The sequence below is a fragment of the Schistocerca americana genome, chromosome X (genome assembly GCF_021461395.2).
Source record: "Schistocerca americana isolate TAMUIC-IGC-003095 chromosome X, iqSchAmer2.1, whole genome shotgun sequence".
Classification (NCBI taxonomy): domain Eukaryota; kingdom Metazoa; phylum Arthropoda; class Insecta; order Orthoptera; family Acrididae; genus Schistocerca; species Schistocerca americana.
Window position 1 is genome coordinate 813,114,749 of NC_060130.1, and position 10,302 is coordinate 813,125,050.

General features: G+C 40.2%; 1 non-coding gene across 1 annotated transcript; it reads right to left on the reverse strand.

Annotated features, from left to right (window-relative positions):
• Positions 1-5,472: 5,472 nt before the first annotated feature.
• Positions 5,473-5,546, reverse strand: Trnat-ugu. Its single transcript has one exon. It is a non-coding gene; the product is annotated as a tRNA-Thr (tRNA).
• Positions 5,547-10,302: the final 4,756 nt, after the last annotated feature.

The following is a 10,302-nucleotide window of genomic DNA, read 5'->3' on the forward strand; positions in this document are numbered from 1 at the left end:
AAAATCTGCAGCCGCGTAATATCTGCGACGCTACACACCCCCTAAGAAACTAAAAATTTTCCTGCTCATATTTTTATGGTTCTTACAATTTTTGGTGTAATGTTTGCCTTAACTACACCTACACTTCTCAAACTGTTTTTACCAAAAAATTTTTTTCATTTGATCGAATTATTTAAATTACATAACATCTCAACATGCTACATCTATTTACATCAATTGTTAATGGCTAGGGCTTGATGACGTACAGGAAATTAATTTTACAAAAAAAATTACTTTTCATCAGCTGAAAAGAAATAACACATCTAATGTTCTTACAGGATTCTTTTCAATTTAATACTTTATTGTTCAAAGAACGACTTTAACAAAATTCAGCTATCAAAATTTACATATTACAATATTTTTTCAAAATTCTTTATATTTTCAAAACTTTCATGAAGAAGATTTTATTACAAAAGTTTTTGAAACAATAAACTCTTTTTTAAATCCAATTCTTACAATTAAAAAAAACACTAACTGTTTCGTCTCTTAATGACGTCTAAAAACTTTACTGAAAATCTAGTTGAAGCATTATGTCGTCTGTAACTACCACACTATATTTTTGACACTTTGGGGGGTGTTCAAATGTTTTCACTAACGAAGTTTAATGAGTAGGGGTCATAAGCACACTTGAATCACAAAATGGCTCATCACTGATGTTTAGCGTCCAACTCTGTCTCAACCTCGGGTTCTCTCTCAGCACCTGTAATTTACAGTATGTCTCAACGTCCATTCTCAATCTCTACATCCTAATACTAACACACACACATTTATCCTAATAGATAATATTTCTTAATGCTTGCCTCTCAGATTCAAAAGTAAAATGTAAAACTTTTTAAATAAATTTTTTTTCAAAATTTGTATCCAAATTTTACTCAAAATTTTTTTCAGGCAACTCATATTCATTATTTATCCAACATTTCTGTACACTTAGCATTAATGAACTCGGTGAAAAATGAATTAACTGTTTCTAAAAACTTCAGCAGCACCCAAAATTGGCACTACTACTGAAATATGTTTACAAAATATGTTAGTGATTAAGCAAGTTACTGTTACAAAATTGGCCGATTCCAAATTTTCTCTTTCTTAACCCTCTTTCAGAAAAAATTCACTGCTGGAATTTACACAAATAATCTATTATACACCAAAAAATAAATCATTAAATATACTGCAAAATTATTTCTGCCACCCTCTGCGGCTCTGAAAAATATCATTACACATTAGGTAAAGAAATACAAAACTATTGAGCACTGAAAAACATCCGGGCCACCTCCTGCAGATCTGCAACACCTCATATGTACACTATATACAAAGAGAAAAACAATTTTATAAAATCACTGAAATTGCTCATGCCCACTTCAATAGCTCAGAGGCACATCTTACCTACTACTATTTACAGAGAATACATATTCTACAGAATAGTCCTTATACAAGTACTGAAAATTATCTTTGCCAGTTTCTGTGGCTTTAGCAATACACATTAGACACATCATTTATAAAGAGCATACACTCTTATTGGCAAAGAATACCAAAAGTTCTTATGGAGAATACTGAAACTAACTGCAGTCAACTTCTGTGACTCTTCACCTCTCGTACACAATATTCAAGAAAAATACAAAAAATCCTTATAGAAAAACACTAAGCATGACATGCCAACTCTCTGTGGCTCTCCAACACATGTCATACACTATATTCAAGAATAATATACCTCACTAAAATTATTAAATACACTTAAGTACACCTCTGTAATTTTCAAAAGACAACAATTACAGAATTTCCTTTCATTCGTTTAGCAGGCAATCTTCTCTTGCCTCTGAACATATTACTTTTACATCAACATTTCTACATGTCACAGACTTTGGAAAATTAGACACATTAAGCTCATGTCTGTGGCTTTCAGAACATTTCAAATGCTAAACTTTACTTACTTAGTAGGCAATTCTCTCTTGCCATTACTGAACAGTCACGTTAAATATTCTTTTCCTCTCATTTCCATTCCTCTTGCACCCTGGTTAGTTACTTCTTAGTCATGTTATTTACTCCAACTACTCTCAAAAACTGTCTTCCTTTTGTCTTTACTATACTCACTCTACAACTCCATTTCTATCCTTGTACTACACTTGTACACTATTTATTGATAGGGAAGAAGGAAAGATGATAGCCAAAGTTCTGAATGTTGAAGAGGAAGGTCGATAACACGAAAAGGAAGGAAAGTAGTATTGTCAACAACTCGGGGCGCCTGGTGATCGTCAACCAAGATTGTATGCCCCTTGAGGCTTCTTAGTTACTGCTATTTATTTGCTGCTCCATGAAATATCTCTTTAAATCAAGTATGTTTTTGATTCCCAATCGCTTAAATGATTTTATTTCAACAGTACCAACTTCTTTCCCTTCTCCATCTTCATCAATCTCTTCAATGTTTACCGTGGTTCTGCAAAAGCGTATTGGCAAGTCTCTGAGAATGGACCCTTTTTCTCCAACAAAAGGAATGGATATAGTTTCCCCTCGTACTTTTATTACACCTCAATGTTTCCGAAACCTAATCTTCCTTTGTATTTTTGTAGAAAGTCGACACCTACCAGCATCTCAACACTAAGTCCTTTAATAACCAAAAAGTTGTGTTGCAACTGAACCCCACCTACGATAATGGATATCATTAACTCTTGCTTCATTACTTTTTTGCTTGTTTAACCCACTTACTGGCATTATCACAACTGCTTTACTTTCCCGGAGAGCATTCACAAATTCCTGTCAGACTGCACAAATTTCAGAATATTTCTACTACTACTAGCCTCTTTCACTAAATTACTCATAATGGAAAAAGCATCTCTGTCTTTTACCTCCTCTCCATCTGAAATACATTCTGTTTCTGGAACCCTATCCAAGGTGTTGACAGAATTATCTATATTACTTCCTTTTTCTTCCTCTCCTGATTCCTCGTCTTCACTTTCTGAAATAACTCCACTTACTTTATTCAAAAGCTCCTCAACACTGTCATCCTCTTTCTCCTGCATTTTCATTATATTAATTCCACAGTCTCCAGGTAGCCTCTCACCTGTTCTGCAGTGCTGATCCTCCCCCACGTCCTGATCTACATATTTACTTTCTGAAATAAGTTCATCTTTAAAATGGTTCTGCTGATATCTGTCTGAACTTTCACTCTCAATAAATGCTACTTCCTTTTCTAAAGAAATAAATTGTTTAGCAGTATCACTCTCCTTAGCCCTCCTATTTTTGTTAATATTATTTTCAAACTACTGTTTAATAGGTGCCTTCTTTACACAGGGCGTTGCTAGCGGGTTTAGTCTATACGGTTGCAGTCTGTAAACGCCAGCCTCCTCACAGACCGCTAAGGATTTCCCTGACGTGTGATATTACTGCCTCTGACGTAGCTACCACCTGACAGATGTCGCGTATCCATTACGTCATTGTCTCTCAGCTGACTGCAGTTGGCATGTCGGTCTGGGTTAACGAACCTGCCTCTACCGGCACTTCCCCTTCCTCTATAACTGTTCGCCCGCGGCACTGGAACCATGTTTATATTGACGTCCGCTCGGTTTGCACTGGATCTAACGGGAGGCCTATATTCCCTCGTAACACTTTCTTCTTCCTTTAAAAGGTTCTAAACTCTTTCCAAATAATGAACAAAACGGTCAATGTCATCCCTGGGAGCAGAAATGATTTTATTCCGCCAGTACAATGGCAACTTATTTTCAATGCCCATGATTATCTGTTCTATCTCAGCTTTTGAATTTAAATATGACAGTGTAGCCACCCACTTTCGCACAAACCTTTTAATGCTATCTTTCTTAGGATCGTATTTTTCCCCTGACCAAAACTTATTCAAAACTTCTATTTGCTTTCTCTTCCTCCAATATTCTTCAAAGAATGCCTGCTTAAATTCCACCCGACTGTCCAATTTATGCCTGCGGGTGTGGCCGAGCGGTTCTAGTCTGGAACCACGTCACCGCTACGGTCGCAGGTTCGAATCCTGCCTCGGGCATGCATGTGTGTGATGTCCTTAGGTTAGTTAGGTTTAAGTAGTTCTAAGTTCTAGGCGACTGATGACCTAAGATGTTAAGTCTCATAGTGCTCAGAGCCATTTGAACCTTTTTTGTCGTATTTATCTGAAGCTAAGTTACCCCAAATTCTAGCTTCCCCTACTAGATTAAGAGTAATGAAACCCATTTTTTGTTTATAGTTAGACTTTTTAGGTAACACATCTTCAAAGTCACTCCAGAATTCTTTCCGATGCATATTCTTATTTGGATCAAATTTCAGAAATTGGCGATGCGTTACATAGGCAATTTCCGTAGATTCCATGACACAATTAAACATTACACAAACATTATGTCTGTTACCATTCTGTTCAACTTTTGTTAGTCTTCTCTCATGGTTACCTAATTGTTCATTCACGCTAGTACTAAACTGATTAATGTTAGTTTCTAGGTTAGTGAGTTTACTAGCCACTTGTGCTCCAAACTTTGTACGCATATCTTTCCCTTCTTTAATTTTACTTTCTAAGACAGCGTGGTTAACCTAAAATTAATTTTCTCCACTTCGTACACGTTCATGAATTTTACCCACTTCTAAATTTACATATTCTTTGAACTTTTCGCTATTCTCAGCAACCTGCTTAATCTGGGAAGTTAGTTCACTTTCCACTGTTACAACTGCAGCAATACATTCTTGCCTGACCTGATTAATATCACTCTTCATATTATTGCCAAACAGAGTCAGCTCATTTTTCCACGATTCTCTCAAACTCGAAATTTTATTTTCCATTTTGGGTTCCATTTCTACAACCTCACTGTGTAACTCATTTATATCCAAACCTAGTTGATTCAATTTAGTATCAATGTCAGAACTTATTGAAGATTTAATTTCTGAATCCATTGGTCTCATTTTGGAATCCATATGACCCCTTTTCCGTCAATATTTCATCCCATTTCTTTCATATGCTGTAGAATATTCGCAAACATATCTGAAACACGTCAGAAATTGACACTGGTTCCTGTTGCGTTTTAGGAATAGCTACCAGTAGATATTTAACACCGGCTTTACCGTGCTCAAATCATTTTCTTGACCAGAATGAGAAGGTAATGACTCAGGCAAATCACTGTCATTTGCTTGTGATACATCAAACTGAAGTTACCTATCATGGAATTATCTAGATAGTCTACATCGCCTAAATCTACCTTTAGTTTTTCACCTTCTAGTTTCTGATTACTTTCTGCCATGATGCAAAGTTTTTTGACACACGCACAAATAATGGAGTAGAAGACTTATCTTTATATATGAAGATAGTAACTGTTCTCGAATGAACAGATACCATTGATGACCGTGCAGATTCTCTAGAATAAATGATAATTAATTGAACTCTCAGCTGCCGACAGGTGTTGTTGATATACCTCGAAGTGGACAGCTGAATATGTGTGCCCCGGCCGAGACTCGAACCCGGGATCTCCTGCTTACATGGCAGACGCTCTATCCATCTGAGCCACCGAGGACACAGATGAATAGCGCGACTGCAGGGACTTATCCCTTGCACGCTTCCCGTGAGACCCACATTTCCAGCTGTCCACAATCTGCATACGTAATGTACCTAAAAGATATTTGGCCATCCACTCATTACTCGCACACACTAAGGTGATGATTCCCGTAAGATCAATGTCTGGGTAGCCTTTGGTACATTACTATTTCTGCGTCAGTTTACCGACCAAAATAAATAAAGTACACTGAACTAACCTCCCTCTGCCGCATCCGGATAATTTGATAGTTTCCAGGTGTCAGGGGGGGGGGGCGGTGTTACACTCGGGCTGTCCATCCAGGAGGACCAGGTTTCGAGAGTCCCGGAAAGGGTACCACCAATTTTAATTTCCCCAATTTCTGGGTCGGGGGTGGAACGTCAGCACTGCTCTGAGCCAAAGAAATTTGTGCCAAACTTCGAAATTTCCGCCAGTAGGGTAGGTAGTTGAAGGGCGGAGGGACGAGGGGGCTGCTGGGGCCCACGTGCAGGCTAAGAACACGTGACATCATCCGGGGGCAGGGGTGGGCGTAGTCGGGGGCGGGATGTGAGTGGTTAATTGATCAATTTAATTAATTTGTTCGAAGTCACGTGACGTGAACTGAGGTCCGCTGCCCGTAATAATCACTACAGGCAATCCTTCAATGCAAAAAATTTAGGACAACACTTGAATGGTGCTACGTGACGTGGCAGAGTTCATAGACACCGCAAATGGAAACTTACTAAAAGAGTCTAGCACAATAAGCCAACGAGTGTTCCAGAGTGGTCCCCCGAAGTCAATGTGAGCTCGCCGCCATGGCGATTGAGTCTTACAAGGGGAGGCCGCCAATTGTGAAATTCAGATTCGATTCATACTGCGCATAATAAAAGCTCATGGCCAGAGGTGTAATGTGGCAAAGCACCAAGATGCACTTCTCAGCCGTTGTCGAGAAAATCGACAGTTAAAAGAAACCGTTGCGGTGAAATACTCTCGACGATTAATAATTTTCTACAGCGTCGTGGCGCAGCGGTAAGCGCTCGGGTTCGTAATTCGAAGGTCGCCGGATCGAATCTCGCGCCATGGAATTTTTTTTATTATTAGTTTTTTGTAATTCAAATATATATATATATATATATATATATATATATATATATATATATATATATATATATATATATATAAAGTATTAATGAACTGCTTATGCATGTTGGTGAAGGCGGATCGGTCTCCAATTGTACCGCCTCCATTTTTCCGTCTTTTTTAACAGGGTGTACCAATGCTCTCCCGTCCGCACTGATTTTCGACAATGTTATGAGTTGCGCTAGGAGGGACCGCATCTACCTTCTTTCGAAGTTAGCAGGCAACTACGCTGTTATGCGGCGGCTCGTTTCGGCCCATTCAGCATCTGTCATTCAAGTGTAACGAGCGAGTAACGGAGTTGATATTTCATACCTGCCACAGCAAATTTGTGTTCGTGGGGTCTCTATTCTAATTCGAACGTTTGACTTACGCTATATGTATTCGTTTCGGAATATCGTTTCTACGTCTTCCGTTAACTATACGTGGTTAACATTATGAAGACAATTAATAACATTTGTGAAATACAACTTTGTTTGCGGAGAACATAATGATGTTCGAAGTCGCCAGTTTTTCCACGACAAACGACTTTCAACAACTTATTATATGCATAATTGTTGCAACTGATTGCCGGGAATTATATATATGTATATATATATATTTGAATTATGAAAAACAAATACTAAAAAAAATATATTTGAATTATGAAAAACAAATACTAAATAAAAAATAGGTTGCATAGGGCGATTCGATGCGGCGACCTACGGATTACGAACCCGAGCGCTTACCGCTGCGCCACGACGCTATATAGAATTATTTATCGTAGAGAGTATTTCACCGCAACGGTTTCTTTTAACTGTCGATTTTCTCGACAACGGCTGAGAAGTGCATCTTGGTGCTTTGCCACATTACACCTCTGGCCATGAGCTTTTATTATGCGCAGTATGAATCGAATCCGAATTTCACAATTGGCGGCCTCCCCTTGTTAGCCTAAGCTGAGAATGTCTGTGACAGAGGCGACTGGTTGTCCGCGCATGCGCGACACTGTGACGTCATCTGTTCAATGTGGCGTCCATGCCCTGCCAAGTACAGTGCCAGCGCGCTAACTGTACAATTCCCCATGTCCTTGGTGAAGCAGTTGTAATAAATCCTTCAGCAACTCTGTTGTACTGAAAGGTTATGCCGACGACCAAAGTATCGGCGCACTACCGAGTTCTGAATACTTTTCAATGAGCGAGGGCAAGATGCGCGAATGTAATGCAACAAAATCTTCAGATCAGGGTCCACTTCCGTGGCCTGTACAATTTTTCTGTAGTTCAGTGGAAAAGATTGCAGCAGTTCAGAGTCCTGCACATCAATCTGGCAACAAGATACGCGAGAGAAATCAAAATTAGAGTCGGAGCGGATTCGAAGCAGAGAAGGGACGTCAGCACTGCCACGCTTTGCCGTAGATCTGTACACAATTTCGTGCTGATACTGGGTAAGAAGAAAAGTCCAACGTTGCAATTTTTGAGCAGTACGTGTAGGAACCGGCATTGACGGATGAAACAAGGACTGCAAGGCTTGTGGTCCGTGTCTAAATAGAACTTGCGAGCAAACAGTCAATTTGTAAATAATTGCACTGAGTGTGAGTTAACAACTTTGAGGCAAAAGCGATAGGTTTATCTTGTGCACCAATTCTGTGCGAAAGCACAGCGCCGATTCCGTGAGAGGAAGAGTCTACTTGCAAAAATCACTGGTTTTGCAGGATCAAAATGTACTGAACATCTGTTACTGAGCAAGACATTTTTGAGTTTCCGAAATGCATCGGTACACTCTTTGTGCCACACTAAAGGCACATTTTTCCGACGCAAACGATGCAACAGAGCCGCGATCTGTGAAGCTTACCAAGTTCAGATAAATTGCAGGTTACGGATTGCAAAGAAATGAGATTTGAGGGGATGCACACCCAGGCTGTTTATCACATGACCGAAGTACTGTAGTTCTGTCTGAAAAAGAGTCACTTTTAGAGACGACACTTAAGTCCTGCATCTATCAACCCTCGAAAAAGATAACGCAAATTGGCGATGTGTTCTTCTGGCCTATAATATCGTCAAGGTATTTCGAACGTAACGGCACTTGAGCAGTCCGCTGTTATAAGTAATGTTGAAAAATGGTGGTTACAGAGGCACTGCCGAAGGGCAAACTCAAATACTTGAAGAAAAATGGCTCTGAGCACTATGCGACTTAACATCTGTGGTCATCAGTCCCCTAGAACTTAGAACTACTTAAACCTAACTAACCTAAGGACATCACACACACCCATTCGCATTCGGGAGGACGACGGTTCAATCCCGTCTCCGGCCATCCTGATTTAGGTTTTCCGTGATTTCCCTAAATCGTTTCAGGCGAATGCCGAGATGGTTCCTTTGAAAGGGCACGGCCGATTTCCTTCCCAATCCTTCCCTAACCCGAGCTTGCGCTCCGTCTCTAATGACCTCGTTGTCGACGGGACGTTAAACACTAACCACCACCACCACCACCACCACACATCCATGCCCGAGGCAGGATTCGAACCTGCGACCGAAGCGGTCACGCGGTTCCAGACTGAAGCGCCTAGAACCGCACGGCCACACCGGCCGGCAAATACTTGAAGAGGCCTAGGTGTGTATTAACAACAAACACTTTGTGATTCTTCATCTAGTGGTATTTGCAAATAAGCATCACGCAAATCTTAGAAAAATAATGGCCAGCACCATGCCTGTCCTTAAGTTCCTCAAGGCGAGGCAATGGATAAGTGCCAATTATCGTCTGTGGATTGAGTGTAGCTTTGTAGTTAACACAAATGCGAATGCGACCAGAAGGCTTGGGCACCAAAATTTAAGTTTTTTTTTTTTTTTTTTGGCTATGTCTCGGAAAGCAATGGGAATGGGCTGAGCTCGGAAATACTTGTCTTTAAGGATAATGTGCGCTACAAAGTTATAAGCTTTTCTTAATCCATCAGGAAGAGAGCTCAGGAAATTCCTTACGCAATCTAGCTACACTGTCTTTTGGATTAAAAGCAGTCACTGAAAGTACATTGTCTTGGATGTTAAGGACAAACAACTCAAACGAATCTCAGCCAAAAATATTTTCACTGTCTCTTGATTGCAACACTGTAAATTTTACTGTCCTAGTGTGAGATTTGTAAGTGGCAGGCAAATTACACTGTCCAAGTACTGGGATTTCCTGTCCCTGGTATGTAGTGACGAGGGTGCTAGATTTTGACAGGCGTGGTAAGCCTAATTGATCATTCGTGGCACGATTAAGCAAAGTTACAGAAGTACCTGTGTCCACTGGAAGGTCAACGCAACGACCAGCAATTGGTAATGTTACAAATAGTTTGTTGGAATGGCGTCGCACTGCACTGGAGCGAGATGAGGGCTCAACCTTACTTGAATTACCGCTAGAACCTGTAGTTGGTTTTGAAAACACTGCATTCACAGAATGTGCATAGGACCTATTACTGCGAGAGCGGGCAGAATTGGCGCAAGCAAACTGCCTGGACATGGCCTTCCTTTCCACATGAGTAACATGTTACGCTGCGCGACGGACAATCTTGTCGCTTATGGCGAGCTAGACAGCGAGGGCAAGACTTTACTAGATTTACAGGTCTGGCTACGTGTTTACTAGGCTGTCTATGCGTTCGTTGTGGCGGCTGAGT